At 41.4% G+C, this 27472-nt stretch overlaps 1 pseudogene; it reads right to left on the bottom strand.

Annotated features, from left to right (window-relative positions):
• Window positions 1–27472, bottom strand: part of LOC111959768 (contactin-associated protein-like 5) — a 155476-nt pseudogene that overhangs the window by 16779 nt on the left and 111225 nt on the right.

Raw genomic sequence — 27472 nt, 5'->3', positions numbered from 1 at the left:
AATCTATGGCGGGGGGGGGGGGGGGGTTTGTATCATTTGATTTACACAACATGCCTACCACTTTCAAGATGCAAAATATTTTTCCTTGTGAAACAGACAAGAAATAAGACAAACTGACAACTTGAGAGTGCATTACTTTTCACCCCCCCAAAGCCACATTTTGCAGCAATTACAGCTGCAAGTCTCTTGGGGTATGTCTCTATAAGCTTGGCACATCTAGCCACTGGGATTGTTGCCCATTCTTCAAAGCAAAATTGCTCCAGCTCCTTCAAGTTGGACAGGTTCCACTGTTTGACTAGGCCCTTCCAAGACATTTTAACGTTTTCCCTTAAACCACTCGAGTGTTGCTTTAGCAGTATGCTTAGGGTCATTGTCCTGCTGGAAGGTGAACCTCCGTCCCAGTCTCAAATGTCTGGAAGACTGAAACAGGTTTCCCTCAAGGATTTCCCTGTATTTAGCGCCGTCCATCATTCCTTCAATTCTAACCAGTTTCTCAGTCCCTGCTGACGAAAAACACCCCCACAGCATGATGCTGCCACTACCGTGCCTCACTGTGGGGATGGTGTTCTCAGGTGATGAGAGGTGTTGGGTTTGCTACAGACATAGCATTTTCCTTGATGGCCACAAGCTCAGTTGTCTCATCTGACCAGAGTACCTTCTTCCATATGTTTGGGGAGTCTCCCACATGCCTTTTGGCGAACACCAAACGAGTTTGGTTGTTTTTTTCTGACCACTCTTCTGTAAAGACTAGCTCTGTGGAGTGTATGGCTTAAAGTGTTCCTATGAACAGATACTCCAATCTCCGCTGTGGAGCTTTGCAGCTCCTTCAGGGTTATCTTTGGTCTCTTTGTTGCCTCTCTGATGAATGCCCTCCTTGTTTGGTCTATGAGTTTTGGTGGACGGCCCTCTCTTGGCAGGTTTGTTGTGGTGCCATATTCTTTACATTCTTTAATAATGGATTTAATGGTGCTCTGTGGGATGTTCAAAGTTTCAGATATATTTTTAGAACCCAACCATGATCTGTACTTCTCCACAACTTTGTCCCTGGCCAGTTTGGAGAGCTCCTTGGTCTTCATGGTGCCACTTTCCTGGTGTTGCCCCTTGCTTAGTGATGTTGCAGACTCTGGGGCCTTTCAGAACAGTTGGATATATACTGAGATCATGTGACAGATCATGTGACACTTAATAAAAGTTCACCTGTGTTCCATCTAACTAATTATGTGACTTCTGAAGGTAATTGGTTGCACCAGATTTTTTTTACATTTTCTGAAAGAAGTGAAATCCAAATAAAAATCTATTTAAATTACAGGTCGTAATGCAACAAAATATGAAAAATGCCAAGGGGGGTGAATACCTGCTGACAGGCAACTAAACATAGACAAGATCCCACAAACACAAATGAGGAGAATGGCTACCTAAATATGATCCCCAATCAGAGACAATGATAAACAGCTGCCTCTGATTGGGAACCATATCAAGCCACCATAGAAATACAAAACACCTAGATGACCCACCCAAGTCACTATCACGCCCCAACCAACACAGAGAATAAACAGCTTACTATGGTCAGGGCGTGACACAGGTGTAGACCTTAAAATTAAATGCTTATTTACTAGCCCTTAACCAACAATGCAGTTCAAGAAAGAGTTAAGAAAATATTTACTAAATAAACTAAAGTAATAAAATAAAATGAAAAAAGTAACACAATAAAATAAAAATAACAAGGCAATATATAGGTGATACCAGTACCGAGTCAATGTGCGGGGGTACAGGTTAGTCAAGGTAATACTCCAAATTTGCGCTGACCGTTTAATACAGTGTAAAGTTACTTTTCAATGTATTCCTGAAAACCTGAAGTTGCCATCCAAGTAAAAAGTAGCCAGGGGTGTGCGGGTGCACATTCTTGCATTCAACACCAACATTTTTGCTTGCTTGCGTGACCTTTGCACATTCAAAAGAAAACACCATGCTTGCTAACCTGGTTAGCAATGTTACCGTTTTCAACACAACTGTTTGAGACATTTTTCTTTTTACCAAGCTAAATAAATAAACGTTCAATCAGTACTGGGTGAATGAACAACAACAACATCTTCCTGTCATCTCCAGACTGTCCATTAAATAGAGTGTCAAGACAAATGTGTTCATGACAGGGTAAAGCATTAACGTCAAAATCATGGGATCTGAAGGTCCTGGGTTCACCTCTCGGAGGATACATTTCAACCATTCTCTTTGACACCTCCCTCCTAGTCCTGACACATACACACCGGCCCGCACGTTGTGTGCTTATTTTTTCAATTAGGTGGCTCTTAAAAGAGCATTGTTGAGTGGCAATGGACAGGGACAGTGGTGTGTGTTCTACTGTGTGTGTCTTGTTACTACGGAGACGGTGGAGACTGAAGAGACCAACTCTCAATACTCAAGGAATACGTCATTGCTCTCATCAGTCAGATACATTCCAACCCTACGGTACATCCCAGTGACACACTGCTTAATGGCAGGGTGGCGGATTGTGTGTCCTTGAAATGCATACACCAGCTGTTTGAGGGAGTGCAGGGCCCTGTCTATGCACTTGTTTATCTTCTGGTCCCAATGGAGAAGACCACCACTGTCCCGGGAAATATTCGGATGACCACCTCAAACACCTTCTAAATCCGCGCCTCTGCCACACCAGTGCCATCCCCTTGGTTTATCACTAGTTGCTTTCACTGAGGTGGATGACTAGGATGTCAGAGTGAGAAATAGCACAGTACCTCTGCTGGCGCAAAACACAGAGCAATTTGTACCACTTCATGCCTTCCTCTCCAAGCTACCTAATGTGACAGTCAATCAGTAAATAGTTAATGGGTAGGCTACATGTTGATTATTTGTGTATTTTCCAGAAGCTTGTAAAAAGTTTTCCCAGTTTCCTCCCAATTGTCTGAAATGTGTTTCTGTTTTTTTCGCTTCCATCTGGAAAATCAGCTGTTATTATTAAATAAATACTAATAACTACATTATTTCTGTTGCCATTTGTCATGATTGTGTATTTTTACTTTACTTGTACTGCTGTATTATAATGTTGTATAATCACCTTCCTGTGTAAAAAACATAGAATTAAAAACAAAAAACAAATAACTAAAGAAGTAGACATTGGTCTGAAGTCGAATAAGAAAGAAATTTCACATGAGCACCACCATGCACACTGCACCCATGCTCTAGCCAGCACACAGCTTTGACCTACTACAGTAGCTATATTGGTCTATTGTGCTTCAAACTCTGTATGCAGGTTGTGGTAACGTACAGGAACGCAAGTCCTTTGTTCTCCCGATCTGGAATACCTCACTATCAAATGCAGACCYCATTACCTCCAACGAGAATTATCTTCGGTCATCGTCAAGGCCGAGTATATTCCCTCAAGCCGAGACCGCAATGGCTTTCAAGGAACTACATTGGACTTTGTGCAAACTGGTAACCACATATATTGTAGCTGGGGACTTTAATAAAGAAAATCTGAGGGAAACTCTACTGAAGTTTTATCAACACATTGCCTGTGCTACTCACTCATCAAGAACTCTTGACCACTGCTCCTCCCCATTTCGGGATGGCTACAAGGCCCTCCCTTCAGCAAATCAGATCACTCCTCCCTTGCGATAGGCAGAAACTTAAACAGAAGTACCCATGGTAAAGACTGTTTAGTAAAGAGACTAAGTGGAGTCGCAATTCAACGGCTCAGACATGAGACTTATGTGGCAGGGACTCCAGACAATCTCGGATTAGAAAGGGTAAACCAGCCACGTCACGGACACCGATGCCTTGCTCCCAGACAAGCTAAACACCTTTTTGCCAGCTTCGAAGGAAAACACAGTGCCGCCGACGAGGGAAACACCGCCCCTCACGAGGACTACATGTTCTCGTTCTCAGTGGTCGATGTGAGCGAAACATTTAAACGTGCTTACCCTCGCAAGGCTGCTGGCACAGACCGCATCCAAAGTATGTCCTCAGAGCATGAGCAGACCAGCTGGCTGGACTGTTTACGGACATATTCAATCTATCCCTATCCCAGTCTGTTGTCTCCACTTGCTTCAAGATGTCCACCATTGTTTCTGTACCCAAGTAAGCAAAGGTCACTTCTGTCATCATGAAATTCTTTGAGAGGCTAGTTAAGGAACATATCACCTCCACCTTACCTGACACCCTTGACCCACTACAATTTGTATATTGTCCCAACAGATCCATGGATGATGCAATCGCCATCACACTGCCCTATCCCATCTGGAGAACAATAATGCCTATGTAAGAATGCTGCTTATCTACTAAAGCCCAGTCTTCAAAACTAGAGTGCCCTCCAAGCTCATCATCAAGTTAAGCTATCATCACTAAGCTTGAGGCCCTGTGTAGTTGGTTCCTGGGCTTCCTGACTGGCCAAAGGTGGTGAAGGTAGGCAACAACACCTCCACTATGCTAATCCTTAACACAGAGGCCCCACAAAGGTGCGTGCTCAACCCTCTCCTGTACTCCCATGACTGAGTGGCCACACACGCCTCCAACTCAATCAACAGTGGTAGGCCTGATCACCAACATTGTCGAGACAGCCTATAAAAACGGTTGGCTGATATTTATTTTATTTAACCAGGCAAGTCAGTTAAGAACAAATTCTTATTTACAATGATGGCCCACAGTATGCCCTCACCTGTCTGTGCAGTCGGCTGTGAATGCCCTAACCCGCTAGTAAAATTATGCTGAGTGATATATTTTCTGACCATCCACAGGAGGTCCGGTCAGAACAATGCTGATGCTTCTCTGGGTTCTGACCCTCCACAGGAGGTCCAATCAGAACACTGCCGATGCTTCTCTGGGTTCTGACCCTCCACAGGAGGTCCAGTCAGAACAATGCTGATGCTTCTCTGGGTTCTGCCCCTCCACAGCATGTCCAGTCAGAACAATGCTGATGCTTCTCTTTTCAGGGTTTTATTTCCTGTTCCTCTTTATCAACACACTTTTGGTCATATAACATGAATCTGGACTGGGAGTGTATCTTGGTGTAATAGCACTAGTGTTAATCTGAATGAATTGTGTTTCTAGAAAGCAAAAACATCTACAACATAACAGTATCAGTAAAGTGTCATAATTATGCAATATAGATAGACTATATAAACATGAACAAATAAGCATAATATTACACTACTATAACACAGATATAAACAGGGCTATGAACTTAGCAGCATAAACAGTAACCTAAAGATGAACCTCTTGTCGGAGAGAGAGAAACCAATTACTGAGACTGGAAAGATAAAGATTTATGGCACCCTCTTTCTCTCCGGCCTGGTGCAAGAGCCTGCCTGCTCCAGAGCCACAGGGTCGTGAATTACTCTGCACATGCGTGAGCTCCACGACCTCTCTGGTAGAGTTCTAGAAGCTTGCACATGGCAGCGAGCTTCTAGAACGAAGGCCACTATGGAAAGAGCTACAGTATCATGTGCATATGAAAACTATATTTACCAATAAAACAATGACACCTACAGCAATGGGCACAATGCTACATACTATAAACAACATGCCAAGCAGTAGTGGCAACTCCAACATTAAATAATAGTAATAGCTGTAAATTGAACATACGGCTGAAAACTGATCATAGTTACGTTATTAGTGGAAATTACCCATTATTACAAAATCACATGAATGTGATGCACACACCACATTCAGGTATTCTTGTTACCGTTCACAATAAAAATAGTGTGTCTTCTTTCTTCGGACAACGACAACACTCTGACCTCAGTGGGTGGGTGCATTGTCCAGATGCGTCTTTCCAAGTGCTCTGATTGGTTGGGAATGGCAGGGCTATGATTGGTGATGGATAACTATGGTAGGCTAAACAGACAAACTAACAGGACAAGAGAAACTGAAGGGACTGTGAGGAAAATGTAGGTAGAGGGGTTGGGGAGCAGGTCTGTCTTTTTTACACAGCCTACAGGGAGAAGCTGAGGGCTCTGGCAGTGTGGTGCCAGGAAAATAACCTTGAGATCTTATGTCAAGTGTTTTTGAAGTGTTGTGGTTGCAGGTTCACTTGGCACATCTAAAGCTTTTTTGGGGTGTTGCTATAGGCCACCAAGTGCTAACAGTTAGTATCTAAATAATATGTGTGAAATGCTTGATAGTGTATGTGATGTAAACAGAGATGTCTACTTTCTTGAGGACCTGAATTTTGACTGATTTTCATCAAGCTGTCTGCTCAAGAGGAAGCTTCTTACTGTAACCAGTGCCTGTAATCTGGTTCAGGTTATTAATCAACCTACCAGGGTGTTTACAAACACTACAGGAACAAGATCATCCACATGTATTGATCACATTTTTACTAATGCTGTAGAACTTTGTTCTAAAACTGTATCCGTACCCATTGGATGCAGTGATCACATTATAGTGGCTATATCCAGGAAAGCCACATTTCCAAAAGCTGGCTCTAAAATAGTGTAAAAGAGATCATACAAAATATTTTTCTGTGACTAACGGTTTTCTTCCAGGGGTGAAGGAGAGGACCAAAGTGCAGCGCGGCTAGTGTTAAACATGTTTAATAAAGAACAAGTGAAACACTACAAACAACAATACAAAATAACAAATGTGCAAAAACCGAGACAGACCTATCTGGTGCAGACAATCACAGAGACAGGAAACAAACACCCACAAAATCCCAACACAAAACAAGCCTCCTATATATGATTCTCAATCAGGGACAACGATTACCATCTGCCTCTGATTGAGAACCATATTAGGCTGGACATAGAAACAGACAAACTAGACACACAACATAGAATTCCCACCCAGCTCACGTCCTGACCAACACTAAACAAGCAAAACACATAATAACTCTGGTCAGGACGTTACAGTGACTCTTATGTGCACGATGTAAAAAATATTTGTTGAGTCTGATTTGATTAATAAGGAGCATCCACATGCTGCACTTGACACATTTATTAACTTGCTTCTTCTAATTATTGATCAACATTAACCTGTTAAGAAACTGACTATTAGAACTGGCTCCATGTAATGATGAGGAATTGAACAACTGTATGGTTGAAAGAGATGGGGCAAAAGGAGTGGCTAATAAGTCTGGCTGCACATCTGACTGCAAATTGACTCCTCTAAGCAAGTAACTATTTCACTGTATCGTTTACACCTTCTAGAGCCTGTGCATGTGACAAATATACTTTATGTCCCTGTAATAATGAATACATTGTCAGCTATATGATATGGTCATTATTTGAACTTGCTAGCCAGTCAACATAACATTAGCTAACTAACAAGATAGAAACAAACCAAAACATTGTTTAGAAAAGTGCTTTTAGTTGCCTGGCGTGGTGGACTGACATATACGAAATTATTTTTTAAACGGATGGGTTTATTAGTGTTAAAATACACCTGTTATTTTGGACCACCAGGCTGCTGATGTCATGCAGCCTGTCGTTTTTGTGTTTATACTTTTCATAATGACAAGTATGATGTCGGACGACAAAAGAATGTTTATGATGTCACTGCAACGACTGTATACATGTCGATAGTCGTAATATAATCACCCTTTAGACTTGTTTGTACACTACCGTACTCACTGTTTAGCACATGGCCTCACATGTGACTCCTTAAAGAGATGGGCTGGGCTCAGGCTTAAGGGGGTGTGAACGATTCTGAATGGGTGTTGTGGCGGATGAATTAGTTTATTATTATTTACATAATATTCTTATGTGAGATACTTGTCATTAGAATGTATCCTTTTGGACTATAGTGTTGGCAGTTGCACTTTCCCCTTCTCAAACAGGGCTCAGTCACTTGGGGCCCAGAGAGGGGAGAGGTCAGGCTTGTCTTTTACATGTCTCTGGTGCTATGCAGAATATCAGAAAGGGAACAGGACAGAATGGAACATTGTCCTCATATGTGAATGTATCTGTTAAACCATGTGAAGGGATGGCGTGATTAAGGGGGAACCAATTACTTGTCTCTACAATGTCTGTGCGCAAGTCACTCCCCTCAGTGAGCTTGTCCAGGAGTGGGGTCAAGAGGGAGTTTACTTGAGATGGGAGTATCTAGAGTTGACAATTGAGTTATGCCTTGGATGAGGTAATGTTTTTGTACTATGAAGTACCAGGAAACGAGATTAAGAAACCTAGTCTTAGATAAGACCAAACTGAACCATAATTTATAGCGAATGCTATCTGGCTATGGGATACTTTCTCTCTCAAGTAAAATTATTTCTTTGTGAACTGTTCCTAAGATCTGTGGTTCGTCATGTAAGTTGAGAGGGGTGGTATCTTTGGCTATAAAATATCTTTGTATTCTACTGCAGGGACGTCGTTCATTATAGACACTGGAATTGATCTGAGAGTCAAAGGGCTATTTGTAAAGCTCATATTATTAAAGATGAAGTTTAAGTATAACTGACTGGTGTTGGTTTGTAACTCTCCCTCATTTGGTAATACAGGACATTGCCACGACAGTGTAGACAAAGAAGAGCTCCCGCTAGGTGTACCAAACAAAGCCATTTTCTAAAAAGTGGGCTTACAAGTTTATAACTTTCAAGCAGAATTACTTTCCCATTGTTCCTCAACTGTAGTGTATGCATACCATTTTCTAGCTCTGAGTGTCTACTTTATCAATGTAAAAAACACAATTTCAAATGTTGCTACATAACGACAGAATCGAGTACGTCACATGATCATCAGGTAACCACAGTGCAATGAAGTCACTGAAACCCTTAACCGGTTGAGGACAAGGGTGCTGTTTTCACACTTTTGGGTAGAAAAATCGTATGATATTTAAAGGCCTCGTACCAATTCTTGCCGGTACAATATGATATATTATTTACTATTGGATAGAAAACAGTCTCTAAGTTTCTAAAAAGCGTTTGAATTATTTTCTCTAAGTGGAACAGAACTCTTTTTTACAGCCATTCCTATCCGGAAGTGAGATTTCCAAATGCGAAGTCTCTCTTTAAGACTTGTCTATAAAAGGCGCATGTCACTTATGACTGTAGAAACACGTCATACACCTTCCCTGGTGTCATGCGGAGTGAGAGCAGAATCAGTTGATTATCTCGTTTCAGGGGTTGTATACAACATCTTTGGAGTGAGAAGTGCGCACATTAATATTTTTGTTGGAAGGCGCGAAGGTGGATCTGTACTCGGCTCATGGAGAACCTTTTTAAAGGTGAATATGATCTCTGGCTTCGATTTTCTTTGATACATGTCACAATAATCATCCTAAAGTATGTTTTTTCAATATAGTTTAATTATATTATTTGAAATTTATCTCTGGACTTTAGACGTGATGCGACGCAAGAATTGGTTCAAGAATGAGAGGTTAGCATCGCACGGCAATTGGTGCTTGCTAATTCAAGAGGGAAATTGTTCGTTCTGGATCGAAATAAAGACGTTTCTGAACAAAGGACCCCTTGGAGAACATTCTGATTGAAGATCAACAAAGATAAGGACCCAATTTGGGATGCTTTTTCATATATCTGTCGAACTGTGCTAACGCTACCGTTTGACTAGAATCGATGCTGCTGTGTGCTAGCTATTGTAGTAAGCTAATATAACGATATATTGTGTTTTCGCTGTAAAACACTTCAACAATCGGAAATATTGTCTGTATTCACAAGATATTTGTCTTCATTAGCTTATCCACCATATATTTGTCTGAAATGTTTTATGATGAGTAATTAGGTAGTTGACGTTGGTGTCTGTATTTTCTCTGGCTACTCCCGTGCGATTTCTGACTGTAGCTATGATGGTAGCAGTAATGTAAAACGATTTATAGCTAAAATATGCACATTTTGTTTAACAAAACATAGATTTATTGTGTAACATGTTATAGGACTGTCATCTGAGGTAGTTTTTTCTAGGTTATTTAGGTTGGTTCTAGGTTAGTTAGGTTGGCTTGTGCATGCTACCTGCAGCCTACTTGTGCTGTGAAAAATGTCTGTCTGTCTTTTTTTATTTGGTGGTGACCTAACATAAATATATGTGGTGTTTTCTCTGTAAAACATTTAAAAAATCGGACATGTTGGCTGGATTGACAAGATGTTTATCTTTCAAATGCTGTATTGGACTTGTTAATGTGTGAAAGTTAAATATTTCAAATAATTTTTGGGGGGAATTTGCCGCTCTGCCTTTTCAATGGAATGTGGGAGGAGTGCCGCTAGCGGCACCCCTGGCCTAAACAGGTTAACACAGTGTTGCAGTCTTTTGGAATGGGTGGCCAGTAGTAAACTCAGCTGAATCTGGTAATGAATGGTGTGGCTGTTGAACAAGTTGAGGAGACTGAATTACAGTGGTTGCTCCACTAAACGTTTAGCGATTATGCTGCGGGGCTTAAGAGGTTATTTGTGGTGTTGTACAGTACCCTGCGTCACCACTTCATTGCTCCAGACCAGCGCCAGGGGGAGTTAAAATCAAATCAAAGTTTATTTGTCACGTGCGCTGAATACAACAGGTGTAGACCTTAGTGAAATGGTTACTAACAGGCTCTAACCAATAGTGCAAAAACGGTATTAGGTGAACAATAGGTAGGTAAAGAAATAAAAACAACAGTAAAAGGACAGGCTATATACAGTAGCAAGGCTATGAAAGTAGCGAGGCTACATACAGACACCGGTTAGTCAGGCTGATTGACGTAGTATGTACATGTAGACATGGTTAAAGTGACTATGCATATATGATGAACAGAGAGTAGCAGTAGCGTAAAAGAGGGGTTGGGGGGGGCCACACAATGCAAATAGTCCGGGTAGCCATTAGATTACCTATTCAGGAGTCTTATGGCGGCAGCTCTACCCTTTAGCTCAGTGCGAATGTTGCCTGTAATCCAGTTAGAGCACTGATTATACTTTTGGATCCTACTGTGTCTCTACCTGACAATGAATGGGCGACATAAACCTACATAGAAACTGACAATTGTGCACGACTACAGTATTACTTACTAAAACTGTTGTTACACTAAGGTTTTTTATTTTGCTCTTACTGTAGTACTGTAGCCCACTCCCAACTAGTCCCGTTGTACAGCGCCTGAGTGGTGCAATGGGCTAAGACACTGCATCAGCAGTGCAAGCTGTGTTGCTGGTTCAATACCTGGGCCGGCCTCGACTGGGAGACCCATGAGATGAATGTAGGTTTTTGGTTTCTCTCCCTCTAAAAACAGAAATAATTCTAAATAACAAACTGCCTTTATTTACAAATTAGTAACAATGACTCACCCCATGTTCAAYAWMMCCCCCCCCCCCCCCMCGCTCATTTTACATTATTTGAAAAACTAAATCTCCAAAATATATATATTTTTTAAACAAAGCGATTATTATTATTATTATATAAAATCCGCTTGGATATTCCCAGATATATTATTAACCCTGTTATTAGCAGGACAATATATATTGGTCATGGCTCCTGAGTGGCGCACAATGGGATTGCTTTGCAGTTCTCCTGCTGTATCCACTTAACGCGCGCAAGGTTCAAGCCACAAGGGAAGGCAGTACGGGATGGGCCGCAGAGTCGCTCACAGAAGACAGACATAGCCCATGGGAAAGGAGGAGGAAGGGTGGAACTCCACCCTAGGTAGCACAGAGTAACACTTTAAGGTGCATTGCACTAATAATGGCGCTGACTAGGGAAACGTTCCTGCTGTTCTTTGTGCCAGTCTGCACATTCATACTAAAACAATGTAACTAATGGCATATTTATGCTTTTGTTAATAAAATAATGATAAAAATAGTCTTTCAAAATGCCGATGTTTATTTAGTTATGGATCCATAACGAATTACTATGGGAATAAATATCACTGAATTACAGAAATATCCTCCAATGTAATTATTATCTATGTAATTATTGGCGGAGAGTCACATCATATTTTTCGATATACTGTAGGCCTACCGTAGGCGACATGAGTCTCACTAGTGTTGAGTAATGTGCTGAAAAGTGTAGGTCTTGTTTATTTATAGAGCATATTGAAGTTGGAAGCAATAGCCTACAACTATTTTAGCACAGTTTCACGCTACTCTTTGACAAGCATGGGGACTGGTCTTGATAAATCAATGCGATTTTTATTTTGACTGAATCTCCATTTGGCTATTGGTTTGATTACAATTATAGTGTAGAAATGTTATGATCTTTGTGTAACCTTTATTTAACTAGGCAAGTCAGTTAACTTCTCTAGGATAGGGGGCAGCATTTTCACGTTTGGATGAAAAGCATACCCAAATTAAACTGCCAGCTACTCATCCCCAGAAGATAAGATATGCATATTGTTAGTAGATTTGGATAGAAAACACTCTAAAGTTTCTAAAACTGTTTGAATCATGTCTGTGAGTATAACAGAACTTATTTAGCAGGCAAAAACCGGAGGACAAACCATTCAGATTTTTTCTTTTGAGGTCACTCTCTTTTCAATGGATTTTCATTGGGAATAAATATTTCTAATTGACCTTCTTGCAGTTCCTACCGCTTCCACTGGATGTCACCAGTCTTTAGAAATTAGTTGAGGGTTTTTCCTTTGTGTAATGAAGAAGTATGGCCATTTTGAATCAGGGTCACTTGAAGTGTCCTGTTAGATAGAGGCTCGTGACCAGAAAGCATGCTACAGATTGTTTTAATCCTGTATTGAACACAGATCATCCTGTCTTCAATTAGATTGATTATTTACGTTAAAAAATACCTAAAGTTGTATTACAAAAGTTGTTTGAAATGTTTTGGCAAAGTTTACAGGTAACTTTTGAGATATTTTGTAGTCATGTTTCACAAGTTGGAACCAGTGTTTTTCTGTATCAAACGCGCCAAATAAATGGACATTTTGGACATATATCGATGGAATTAATCGAACAAAAGGACCATTTGTGATGTTTATGGGACATATTGGAGTGCCAACAACAGAAGCTCGTCAAAGGTAAGGCATGAATTATATTTTTATTTCTGCGTTTTGTGTCGCGCCTGCAGGGTTGAAATATGCTTATCTCTCTTTGTTTACAATGGTGCTAACTCAGATAATAGCATTGTTTGCTTTCGCCGAAAAGCCTATTTGAATTCTAACATGTTGGCTGGATTCACAACCAGTGTAGCTTCAATTTGGTATCTTTCATGTGTGATTTAATGAAAGTTTGATTTTTATAGTATTTTATTTGAATTTGGCGCTCTGCATTTTCTCTGGCTTTTGGCCAAGTGAGACAGTAGCGTCCCGCCTAAACTCAGATTTTTGGATATAAATATGAACTTTATCGAACAAAACATACATGTATTGTGTAGCATGAAGTCCTATGAGTGTCATCTGATGAAGATCATCATCAAAGGTTAGTGATTAATTTTAACTCTATTTCTGCTTTTTGTTACTCCTCTCTTTGGCTGGAAAAATGGCTGTGTTTTTCTGTGGCAATGTACTGAGCTAACATAATCGCAAGGTGTGCTTTCGCCGTAAATCCTTTTTGAAATCAGACACTTTGGCTGGATTAACGAGACGTTTATCTTTAAAATGGTGTGTAATACTTGTATGTTTGAGGAATTTTAATTATGAGATTTCTGTTGTTTTGAATTTGGCGCCCTGCAATTTCACTGGCTGTTGGTTAGGTGGGACGCTACCGTCCCACATATCCCAGAGAAGTTAAGAACAAAATCTTTTTTTTTACAAGGACAGCCTACTCATTCCTCCCCGTCAGGAAATTGAACCCCGGTCTCCCACGTGCCTGCACAACACAGGGATTCTTTAGCTAAATAGCCAAGTACTATAGCCTACTCCCGACCGTCACATTGTACAACGCCATATTTTCCGTTCCATCTTAAAGGAAACCCAGAGGCTTTTTCATTTCTTGGAATAGAAACCCCATCATATTAAGCAACTTAATCCCAAACTCTAAAAGTAATTGGAAAGTTAGATACAAGTTAATTGTGACATTGTGGTTACAATAAAGAATGTTAACAAGATGCTGTGTTTTTATATACAGTAGTGATGGACAGCTGGTGGCATTTTGAAAACAGGTTTTCAAACATTTTTAGCCCGATTAGCAGGACAATAGACTCTTTATAGTCCGGCTACTGTAGATCTGAACATCCCTCCCTAAAAAAATGAGATTGCGACCAAAGAGAAAAGACAAAATGGACATAGTTTTCATCAAACCAGCTTCTTTCTATGGTGCTACCCGTTCCAGGGTTAGGACCGCAACCACAAGAGGACTTTTAAAATGAGTCGGAGCTGAGAGGATCACCAAAACTAACTTTTTGGTTTCAATGCATTTCTTTAAAGAAAATATTTTTATATAGCCCATCAATGTGTAGACATACTGTGTAACAAAATCGATAATTAAATAAAGGTTCAATAAAAATAGATTGTGTACTAAAAAGGTGAATATATTTTTGCAGAGCATACAAACATGCCGACAACCATCCATGGAGATCAGTGGAGCTGGACAACGGGCTGCACCGAAAAGAACGCATGGTTGCCAAGAAAGTGGTTAGTTTTGCTAGATTCTTAAAATGTGTACGCAGCATTTGTGTGTTGGAGTCACTTTTAATTAATCTACCGTTTCTATCATAGGTCACTGTAATCGATGGGGGGCTCAGGGCGGTACCATTCTGCTCATCTGACGAAGGTGCACATGGATCAGATTCAAACTTTGAAGACCGAGATCGAGTCATTGAAGGAAGACCAGCAGAAAGAGAAACATTATCGGAGGGCAGAGATACAGGCGACAGCTGATGCATTGGTCCAGAGCCAGGCGGCATTGGCGGAGAATGACGTGTTGAAGAGGGCGAGGAACGAGATGGAGTCACAATCCATGCCAGGCACACCTGTGAGCTCTGGAACTCCACCTCCAACAGGCAGAGTCAACATACCTGGCGGGTTCATCAGGTCGTCGGTTCACCCTGACATTTCCATTCCTCTTCTGACAACAGAACTTGACCAACTGCTCACCAGGCACAGCAAGGGCCGTCCGGACCGTTATGCTGTTCTGCTATAGCCTAATAAACAGTTGGCTTATATCTTCAAAATGCTGTATTATCCAAATGTAAAAGCATAATAGGTACAGTACTGTCTTTCTTCATCAGCATCTTTATGCTTTCATTAGTAAAATAATGATACAAATATTTGTTCAAATTGCCAATTACTATGGGAATAAATATCACTGAATTACAGAAATATTGGAACAAAGTTGTCTAATGAAGGTAAACAAATTGTTGCTTACTGGAAATACTTTTTTTACACAGACATGGTCAAGTTGTTCAGTGCCATTATGGCTATTAGCAGGTAGCTGGACAATAGACTTGCCTAGGAGGGTAGGGGGAGAATTCTGTATTCAAATGCATTTCTTAGGTTGGCTGTGATTGGTTGCAATTTCAGTTTCATCCACCAGAGAAGACAAAACAAATACTACAACAAAACGTATTATTACTATTATGTATCACATCCGACCATGATTGGGAGTCCCATATGGCAGTGCACAATTGGCCCAGCGTTTCTCTCCCTCTAAAAACAGAAATATAAAGTTTTGGCCTTTACAAATATTATTTTGGCCTTTATTCAAATTACAAATCGCTCACTTTAGTTAAAAAKCCCCCGAAATAACCTCCAAAATATCGTTATAATCAAGTTGATGGCACAGTCATATAGCCAGGCACCTACATAAATCTGAGTGACCCTGTTCTTGTCTATTAATGTTCTGCATTATGTCATGTTTCATGTTTTGTGTAGACCCCAGGAAGAGTAGTTGCTGATTTCGCAACAGCTAATGGGGATTCTAATAAAATACCTCTCCCTCAACATCAACAAAACGAAGGAGATGATTGTGGAATTCGGGAAACAGCAGAGGGTGCACCCCCCCTTCCCCATCAATGGGGCCGCAGTGGAGAAGATGAAAAGCTTCAAGATCCTCGGCGCGCACATCACTGACAACCTGAAATGGTCCTCCCACACAGATAGTGTAGTGAAGAAGGCGCAATAGCGCCTCTTAAATCTCAGGAGGATGAGGAAATTTTGCTTGGCACCTAAGACCCTCACAAACGCACCATTGAGAGCATCCTGTCAGGCTGTATCACCGCCTGGTACGGCAACTGCACCGCCCACAACCGCAGGGTTCCTTATGATGTAGCATGAGAAAGACATTTCATACAGCAGGACAGAAAGAGCATCACCGTGACAATATAAGGAGCATATTTTGTTTGCAAGTCCAATTATAGTGATCTGTGTTTTTCTTTCGACAGCAGTGGTTTCGGAAGCATTCAAGTAAACAATGAAAGCAATTATGTTTTGTTCATATCTACTGGGCCTGAAAATAGCTAACTTTTATTTTTAATGATCTTGTTTGGAAATAATACACTTGTTTATTGTCTGCGGTGACACTGCACCTCAGAGAAATCTGACTACATACATATTTCATAAACGATGAACCTATAGTTGGGTCTCCCCGAGCGATGAGAGAACTAACTAGATTGAGTCTTCAAGTCCCCATGTGATGGCACACAAACAATGTTCAATAGAACCCATACAGCAGGGACTATACAAACGCTATATAGACAAGCAATTGGTATTAAATTGGTTGTGCTTGAGATGCCTACTTAGTGAAATGTGCAAAATATCTGTAACTGAAAGTTTCCAACATGTTGCAAATCAATATTGGAAAGGCTCACCCCACGTGTTGAAGAGGCGGGACTTCCTGCAGCTGTATACTACTTCCTGTTGACACTGCTCTGACCTGGCCACGAGGGCCATCAGTTGTTCAGGTGAGGCGCTGTAGTTAAACTTCATAATGTAGGGCTTCTGTAGTGTCGAACCCTGGACCCTGACTGGATCTGTGCTGTTGTGGGTCACTACTGTCCACACCTTGTTCTCTACAACACAGAGCAGATAAGAAACAGGTTTTAGTTTAGTTTTTTTGGACACAAAAAAAAATGGCTGTAAAAAGGCACAGAGTCAGAATCTGAAAGCACAGTACTGATTATACACTGCATTTCATAAAATTGAGACATTGAGGAGTGATTTGAATATGATTATGCATGATCCTGTACCAAGCTGGGAGGTAGTTACATATTTGACAGTTCCTTTAATTACCAGTCAGTCTCGGTCAACCTCACTAGAGTGCATTGTGATTTTACAGATATGAAGTGGTCTAATGTGGCTGCTTCCCAAATAAAGGGATTAAGGGAAAAGGAAAATGCATGTAATCCAGAATGTTCTGACCTTAAATAAAGCCCCTGAATACTATAGGATGAAGATCTACGAGATATACTGAGATTGATTATCACAATAGTGTTGGATTATCATCAACGGCAATCCGATTTAAAACATAATTCTGTCCGTAAACCTAGATTAGTCTGACAAAAAGATCCTAAAGGCCATCAGTGTAAAAATGTATGTAGGGTAGAGGGCCAGGGTGGCAGCTCACCTGTCATGTTGCAGTAGACCTGTGTGGGCCCCAGAGTACCACTGCCATCTGGATCAATGGAGAAGAGGCCTGAGGAGCTGCCAGTCAGCCGGTAGGCCTCACATGATGCCTCATAGATGGCTACAGAGGAACACAGGGAAACATGACGTCTCATAGATGGCTACAGAGGAGCAAAAAGAGTACATCATGCCTTATAGATGGCTCAAGAGGAGCACAGAGATACATCATGACTCATAGATGGCTACAGAGAGCACAGAGATACATCATGCCTCATAGATGGCTACAGAGGAATACAGGGAAACATCATGCCTCATAGATGGCTACAGAGGAACACAGAGATACATCATGACTCATAGATGGCTACAGAGGAGCACAGAGATACATATGCCTCATAGATGGCTACAGAGGAGCACAGAGATACATCATGCCTCATATGCCTCATAAGATGGCTACAGAGGAGCACAGAGATACATCATGCCTCATAGATGGCTACAGAGGAATACAGGGAAACATCATGCCTCATTGATGGCTACAGAGGAGCACACGTGGGAGTGGAGAGTGGGAGTGGAGAATGAGAATACTATGACAAATGTAATAAAATATGTTACTAAAATAAAATTGCTTGCAGGAACTTCAGAGTTAGATAATGGGGTGGTGTATATTCCTATCAGTTTGATAATGGGCAGTTAAGAGTGGTGAGCCAGTAACCTAAAGGTCGCTGGTTGGAATCCCCGAGCCTACTCTAAGTCGCTCTGGATAAGAGCGTCTGCTTAATGATGTAAATGAAAACAATGGGGTGGAGTATCAGGGTCTGATAACGGGGTGGTGTATATTCCTATCAGAGTTTGAGGGTGTATATTGATTACGGGGTGGTGCATATTGATTACGGGGTGGTGCATATTGATTACGGGGTGGTGCATATAAGTGTCAAAGAGAGAGGTTATTTCCATTTCAAATGTGATGGTGGCCTAGCAATAATTACAGAGTCGCATATCTCACCAAACACCCTCCAAGTATGCAAAACAATCAATGGCTAAGCACTACAACAACATATTAGATATGGAAATGGGGAGAATAAATTGTTTATTTAAATAAAACAGTGTATATTGCAGGGTCGGGGTCAATTCCATTTCAGGTCAAGTCAAAAAGTATACCAAATCTTGAAAAGCATTGAAGAGAATTGGAATGGGAATTTCACTTCCTGAATTGACTGAAGAGCAGGTGGGGACTCACAGTTGTGGCAGGTGGCTCCAGTGTATCCTGTGCCAGAGCAGTCGCAGTAGAAGTGGCTCCAGGACTGTGAACACTGCCCTCCATGTTCACAGAAGTTGGGCAGACATCTGGAGAGACAGGGAAGATCAGACAGTGGGAAGGAGTACAAGTAACCTGGTACCAGAGAGGCAAAGCCATGGAGAAAGCGATGCTAAAACAATGTGTTTGCTCCCACTCTTACTGAACTGAACTAGCTGGAGTTAATGGTTTGATGACACTACAACATACACACTAGGGCTGCAGGTAGACTATTGGTTAGAGTGTTGGGCTAGTAACCCGAGCTGACAAGCTAAAAATCTGTTGTTCTGCCACTGAGCAAGGCAGTTAACCTACTGTTCCCCGGGTGCTGAAGAAGTGGATGTTGATTATGGCAGTTCTCTGATTCAGAGGGATTGGGTTAAATGTGGAAGACACATTTCAGTTGAAGGCATTCAGTTGTACAATTGACTAGGTATCCCCCTTTCCCACTTGACTGACAATGACAGGTGTTGTGATATCTACTTAACAACAAAACAGCTGTAATTATTCATGACAGTCTAATCTCACAGGGAGCTGTTTAAAGATCAGAGCATCTGCATACAAAACTCCTTAGTGTCAGAAGATTTTACCAAACAGAATATTGAGTTTACTGTTCAAATTTTCATAACATGTTGGTTATTTTTATTTTTGGTTGGGTCTCAAATTCAATTGATACCAGCCAAACTGATTTCAGTGTAAGGCAGGTGTTTGTGCAGGCATTAGTTTGTAAACAAAGTCACTGCATAAACATGCATGGCTAAGGTAGGTGTAAGTAATCCAACCCCCTCTCCTCACCCCTCTCCCTGTTAACAATATGAGGAAACATTCCCAGTGAAATGTCTGATTGGCTATGGAAAGACACTTCGATTAATAGTGCCTTCCTCATACCTCTCGAACATCCAAAATTGCCAGATTTTTTAATTAGTATTATTTAATTCAGCTTTAATTGTGAATCCTGTCCCAGGAGGAGCTCTGATTTAGTGGGGGTTGTGCATACAACACAGCCATTTCAAATTCCATTTACCTATTTAGCTCTACAAAGGGAGTCAACTGTTCTCCGGATAATGTTCAGGTGATGGTTTAATTATTGCTGTGCTTTTTTTATTCATGCACAATGAAGAGGCTTTCGTGGACCATATAATGATGCTGCTCAACTTGCAGAACTGTTTCTCCGCGATACATCGGTCAGTGAAGTTTGTGGTAAGAGTGAATGGCGAGGAACGCTCTTGTTCAACAAAATTAGCAATATTCGGAGAGCTTTTTGTGTTACGTAATTAGTTTCCTCGTTGACAAAGAAATGAATTGCTTTTGTGTAATGTATGTCACAAGCCAAAGCGCTGGGTTGGGCATGTCTCCTAATGGCTATATTGAACAGTCAGAGGGACCCTTGGCCTCCTCCCTGAGGTGGCACATGAAAGCTGTGGTCTGCCAGTCAACCTGCACTGGCTGGTAGGTGTACAATCAACCTAAAGCTGGCACGGTCCTGGAGGATGACAGCTGCTCATGAATGTTTTAAAGCTGGAGAATTGGTGACGGAGAGAGATGGAGGCCTAGCTCTGCTATGTTTTACTATTAATAAACAGGAAGTGTGTTGAGCAGCAGGAAGGATCAATCACTGTTTTGAAACATTCTGAAAAGGTAAAAGGATAGAGAGAACAACTGCCAGGATGTTGGAGTAATCTTGTTTGATTGTAGTGATTAGTCCATTACTGTGGAGGTTGCGCAATTGTAAGTAGGTAAGCATTATTGAAAAGGTTAAAGACGGAAATGGAAGAATGTATTTGATTGTGTTGATTACTGGAACTCCACAAGCATAAACAGTGCTTAATCCTCACCACAGGAAGATAATACAAAGTCTTTCAGAAATGGGCGCTTTAACTCTGTTTAAATCTCCAGCTTCCCCAAAACACTCCATGTGGCAGATCCTGAAATAGTGACTAAACTATTTACAGTAATGTTTTGCATGTAGACATCAGATTATTCCTGTGGTTCTTGCTGTAACTAATGTATTGGGTCCTAGTTGCCACATACTGTATTTGACAGATACAGTTGAAATCGGAAGTTGACATACACCTTAGCCAAATATATTTAAACTCAGTTTCACAATTCCTGACATTTAATCGTAGTAAATATACCCTGTCTCAGGTCAGTTAGGATCACCACTTTATTTTAAGAACGTGAAATGTCAGAATAATAGTAAAGAGAATGATTTATTTCAGCTTTTATTTCATTCACCACATTCCCAGTGGGTCAGAAGTTTACATACACTCAATTAGTATTTGGTAGCATTGCGTTTAAATTGTTTAACTTGGGTCAAACATTTAGGGTAGCCTTCCACAGGCTTCCCACAATAAGTTGGGTGAATTTTGGCCCATTCCTCCTGACAGAGCTTGTGTAACTGAGTCAGGTTTGAAGGCCTCCTTGCTCGCACGCGCTTTTTCAGTTCTGCCCACACATTTTCTATAGGATTGAGGTCAAGGCTTTGTGATGGCCACACCAATACCTTGACTTTGTTGTCCTTAAGCCATTTTGCCACAACTTTGGAAGTATGCTTTGGGTCATTGTCCATTTAGAAGATCCATTTGTGACCAAGCTTTAACTTCCTGACTGATGTCTTGAGATATTGCTTCAATATATTCACATAATTTCCCTCCCTCATGATGCTATCTATTTTGTGAAGAGCACCAGTCCCTCCTGCAGCAAAGCACCCCCACAACAAGATGCTGCCACCACCATGCTTCACGTTTGGGATGGTGTTCTTCAACTTGCAAGCCTCCCCCTTTCTCCTCCAAACATAACGATGGTCATTATGGCCAAGCAGTTCTATTTTTGTTTCATCAGACCAGTGGACATTTCTCCAAAAAGTACAATATTTGTCCCCATGTGCAGTTGCAAACCGTAGTCTGTCTTTTTTAATGGTGGATTTGGAGCGGTGGCATCTTCCTTGCTGAGCAGCCTTTCAGGTTATGTCGATATACAGTTGTAGTCGGATGTTTACATACACTTAGGTTGGGGTCTTTAAAACTCGTCTTTCACCACTCCACAAATGTCTTGTTAACAAACTATAGTTTTGGTAAGTTGGTTAGGACATCTACTTGGTGCATGACAAAAGTAATTTTTCCAACAATTGTTTACAGACAGATTATTTCACTGTATAACAATTCCAGTGGGTCAGAAGTGTACATACACTAAGTTGACTGTGCCTTTAAACAGCTTGGAAACACTTCAGAGTTTTTTCTATCCAAATATACTAATAATATACATACTGTATATTAGCAACTGGGACTGAGTAGCAGGCTGTTTACTCTGGGCACCTAAGAAGTTTTAATGCTATATTGTAATTATTTCACCTCTATTTATTGCCTTACCTCCCTACATTTGCACACACTGTACATATATTTTTCCTATTGTGTTATTGACTGTACGTTTGTTTGTGTGTAACTCTGTTGTTGTTTTTGTCGCACCGCTTTGCTTTATCTTGGCCAGGTCACAGTTGTAAATGAGAACTTGTTCTCAACTGGCCTACCTGGTTATATAATGGTGGATTTTTTTGTTTTTTAAATTTAAAAAGGTGATACCTGTCATGGATGCCACATGTGTCAAACTGCAGCTCCTTGTAGTCTCCTAGTCGTCCTTGGTGCACCAGGTTCAGGTCCATGGGCTGGCTGTTGATGGAGAAGAGACGCATGCACCCCTGGAACGCCAATGTGGGGTTCTCACAGCCCGAGTCACTCGAGGACAAGGAGGGGCAGCCTAATGGAACACACAGCAGAGGGATGTTTATGTAACCAAACATCTGCCAAATCAGCTTCTACTGTAATAATGCAACAAAAGAGGCTTACACAAATATGTTAAGATGCTAAGAGGGTGGTGTGCTGACTGATTTACTGACTGGAGACATACAAGTAGAAATTACGAAAACGGAAATGATTTAAACAGTACATGCACATTAATATAGTTTTTTTCTTCTTCAGTGTGACAATCCTGTACAGTTTTTTAATCTCCGTTATGGCTGAGAGAGAAGTTGGCCCCCCCCTTAAAAAAAAGAGAGCAACTTTAAACCTGTCAAGACATGCCACTATGCAAGTTGAAGCTTTTTAAAAGCAGCTTAATAAAACACCAGCCATCAGAAGATTTTAGATTCACATGGCATGTTCTGGGAAGCTAAAGTTTGTACAGGGATGTATTAAGTCAATCTCTGCCTACAAGACAATGTCAACTCCACTAAGGGACTGAAGTGATGATGACAAAGAGTGAGATTTCGTAGCTATTACAGTTCACAGATGTATCAAGTCATTGAGTTTCTCCTGTAAATACCCAAGCATATTTTAAAATGTAACTTTTGGTCATACTATCTGTCCTCTTACCTCCGAAGTAGAGGGTGTCTCCTGCCTCTATGTGGTCTCCCAGCTCCATAGTTGAGGACGGCTCGTTGTCCAGAGTCATGGTGACCTGGAGACCTCGGGAACTGAGACTCGCAGAGTGCCACAGTCCATCATTCACTCTGTGACCTGTGGACACATGGGGTCAGTTATGAGATAAACAGTTTATAAAGACCCGATCTATCTCTGCATATGACTGGTTTTACAATAGTAACTACACTGTTACAAAAGCATTTTAAGAAAACAATTTTAGAGTACATTTTTATATTTAGATTTCTAATCTTGTTTGTCTGCAACAAAGCTCTGCATTCAATCTGTTGCTGGTGTTGACTTTATGGCTCTCCCTACACGCTACACACACATTTCATATCGTTTCCCCCCACACTATCAAATAAACAAAGGATCACCCACAACCCCCAGTCTGTCGTGTTTGTGGTTCCATTTTGAGAAGGAACCAATGGAAAAACCTCAGAGGTATAATCTTTGCTTTTTGATTTAATTAAACTCAGGCTTTTACAGTGAAGGGCATCCAAGCTGTGTGTCTACAATCCCCTCTGTGCTTGCCATCTGCCTGCAGTGTTAGAGTGAAGTTGCAGGCTGAGAGAATTACCATGGAACGCGATTAAATGCGCTATATTTCAAGAAGTAAATAGTTTGAAACAAACAAAAAAAAGCACACCTGGTGCAAACGTTGCCTCTGAAAAGCCTCCGACATGCAATAGATTGGAGGATGACCTCAGCCTGTTTTTTCTGATCACATCTGGATTATGTTGCAGTGATTGAGATCAGTCCAAAATGACACAAACCTAACTATGTCTGTCTGCATGGAGGGATTCTGTGTTTTTGGATTTAGTTATTTCTACAGGATTAGCGAGACAGATCTCCCCATGGTGGGAAATGGACAAAACCAAATGCTTCTCATTGTGTGTGAACTCAGAAGAGATAAGCACAGAGCCAACTGAATGGATTCTCTCTTATAATCTTTTCTCATAATCTTTACTATCACTATCAGACTATTTATGTGGAAAACCACAAACATTCTGAGTCACAAATGCCTTCTCTGCAATAATAAAATAGGTTTCTCATTGTCTGCCTGCTTCACTGGAACAAAGAGCCTTTTCTACTCTGAGTCCCCATAGACAGAACCACTGATTCCAGCATAGAGTGGGTCTGGGTCAGCTAGACTAGGGGCTGTTGGTCCTCACCGGTGGAGACCTCTTCTTTCTGCTGGGCTGACATGTGGTGGGTCAGGCGCAGCCGACTGTTACTGATCTGCAGCTCCAGTCTCTGGGGCTCCAGGGCCAGCCGGGTGGAGAGCAGTAGCCCGTCTGGGTTCCACGTTCTGAACTGGAAACGCACAGCGAAGCCCCCCGAAGCAGACGGCGTGGCCGGGAGCGACAGGAAGCTGCTYKTGGAGCTCAGGAAGGTAGTGGACACCAGCTGAGGCTCAGAGCACGAGAAGGTCACATTGCCCTGGTGACACAAATGGAACACAGTCTTACAGTCACCTTGCCCTGATTCACATCAACTCTCAACATTTCAGGGTTAATTAAACAATTATGTCAACTCTGTAAGTGTAGTGCTGCTATTAATTACTACAAACACTCCCTCCCTTTCTAGAAAGGAGAGAGAGATGGAGAAAGAGACAAAAACAAGTACAGTATCGAGAGAGAGAAAGAGACGGAGAGACAGAGTATGAGGGGAAAATACAGAAAGAGATAGAGTGGGAGAGAGGGAGAACGAGGGAACGAGAGAGACAAAATGAACTCTACAGGGAGCAGGGTTAAATGTCACTGCCAGCCCCACTGTGACTCCTAGGGACAGGAAGAGCCAGTACAGAGGACATGAGTTCCTGTACACAGGAAAAGGTCAGAGCAGTGTGGGGATGAACATATCATTGATCGCGGTGACATGGAGTGGCAGCAACTAAACCTTTCACAGGGACTCTTCCATCAACTCCACCAAACTTGATTTCAGAGTGATTCTGTTTCAATAGGCTGACACTGACTCACAGGATTATTGTGTTCGGGAATCATTGATAACTTTAGTTCTATTTCAGTGTTAGTGGATTTATTGTTAGAGGTAAGGTGAGATTTATTTGTGTTTGGGGCTCTAACACCACTGAGCCAGAAGGTTACTTAAAGTTAATATCCATTGAAGATGTCATTTAGGGTCTGCACTAGACCCTGACATATACCTTAAATAATGCAATCTACCTCTATCCTACTAATAATACTTCTATGCTGAATGGATCACTGGTTACAGCCCCTGCTCCAGCTCATCACTGAGCCCGGATCTCTTTTCCAAAACAAGAACAAAGAACACTGTTATCTCAGCTAAGAGTGGTTCTCGCCACGCACTCTGTAAATCCCTGCTTCCCTATCTGCAGTCTGACGGTTTATTACTCAACAAATGTTATGGTCCTTCGGCTCTCTAAGGTTATCTGCTGTTAACCTCCACTTCTAACACAATGGAGCATTATCACGTACATAAGTGAATATATTGGTAATGCAGTGTAAAATAAACTTGGGCCTTGGCCTATACATTAAAAATGAATAGTTGAAAAGCTCTTACCACGCTGTAGATCTGAGGCTTGCGTCGCTTGGCTAGGTCGATGATGTTGATCCCATTGTAGTAGAGGTTCTCAATGCAGCCATGGAAGTTCTTCCTCAGGAAGGTACCAGGCTTACCTGGCAGTGGGATGCCCCCAAAGCTGAGCTAAGATGAGGACAGAGGGTGAAGTATAGACATGTTAGAACAAAAAATAAGAAAAGTCCTTTGAGTGTCAGGTGTCACATTGAAAAGAGATTCTAAAGAGATGGACCAAGGGCTCTATTTTCGTTAAAGGGGTGCTAGCGTCAAGCGCACGCTAGTTTGTAATTTCATCATCTAAAAACTGGCACGCTGGCATTTTCCAGCCCTAACGCCAGGTTCGGCAATTTACATGTCTTATATCAGCTCGCTTGCGCTCAGATGGGCGGAGTGGAAATATTTMAAGTGTTCCCTTAAAAACATGATCCAAAGTGCTAATTTCAGGCAGCACTGAGAGGGATATTTAAGAGCGGTAACGTAGTTGAGCCGGTTGAGGCATGGCGTGGGAGCCTGCCGAGCCAACCGAGGCTTGTGAGCCTCTCGAGCCAGCTGAGGCATCCCCGATTGCAGCGGCACCCGGACCCAACGTCACAAACAAAAAACATTAATTGTGGCATTCTATAACAGTTCCGTAACCACAGATGCTGGGATACGGGAAACAAGTACAGGGTGAGGATTTAATATTAAATAGACATGAAACTAAACAAGACCAGCATCTGGACAAGAGAAACAAAACAACATCATTGCAGACACAAAAATGAAACTGAGGAAGTGACAGATATAGGGGAGGCAATCAATGACGTGATGGAGTCCACGTGAGTCGGATGAAGCTCTGGTGCGCGTAACGATGGTGACAGGTGTGCGTAATGATGAGCAGCCTGGCGACCTTGAATGCCAGAGAGGGGGAGTGGGTACAGACGTGACAAGCATAGCCTTCCCTCCTCTCAATTAAGGCTTTTTTGTTGTCTGCCCAATGCAATCGCGAAGTAGTCAAGACTGTCAATAAAGGGTTTGGCTCCTGAGACCGCTTGGAAATAAATCTTAATCACCAAAGCAGGCCCACATTATTTCAAACATGCAGGTCCCGTTTTGGATGTGTGTAAAACCCTCCATAGTCTGCGTTGTTTTAATAGTATATGCCCACGGGGAGAAATTATGGTGCCTGTAAGTGTGATCAAGCCTATATAAAACAAGTTATTGTTTCATTTTGTTTAGAATTTGATTAGAATTATTCGTTTTCTTTTTAGGCCTTATCAAAAATGAATTGAATCTTGCTTATTGACAATATTTGGTATGCCCATGCTCAGCCATAATGCAATTTACACTAGGCCTAGCCCCTATATCAGCATGAAAGCTATTGAAGCCTTGTAAATACTTAGAATAATGTGGTCTGCAAATGGGTTCAAGTTAACCTATTTAGCAAAGATGGAATAGGTCTACATTTTGTTATTTTGTTTCTGTAAACCATTTACCAAACTATAACGGAATAACATTGGAATTGGAGTTGACTCCAAGGCAATACATAAAAGACCAAAAATAAAAAAACTGAAGAAACCACATATTATTTTTTATTTAAAAAAAAAAAAATTTTTAGGGGTGGATCAGCTTAATATTGCGGAAAGAATGTTGCTTCCAATGTAATTGTCTGCATCATTTCCAATCCCCCATATTTTTGGGGGTAAATATATATATCCATACACGCATGCATACATATACACAAAACCACATATTTTGCCTTGTAGCACGTTCTGATTGGCCAGATTGGCCAGTGAGGGGCCACACTCACAACTTGCTTATTCATCAAAACCCAGCACTTTCACGTCAACGCCAGAAT

Source organism: Salvelinus sp. IW2-2015, linkage group LG36 (assembly GCF_002910315.2).
Source record: "Salvelinus sp. IW2-2015 linkage group LG36, ASM291031v2, whole genome shotgun sequence".
NCBI lineage: Eukaryota > Metazoa > Chordata > Actinopteri > Salmoniformes > Salmonidae > Salvelinus > Salvelinus sp. IW2-2015.
Note: the sequence above shows the minus strand (reverse complement) of the source record. Positions and strands in the feature narration are given on the sequence as shown.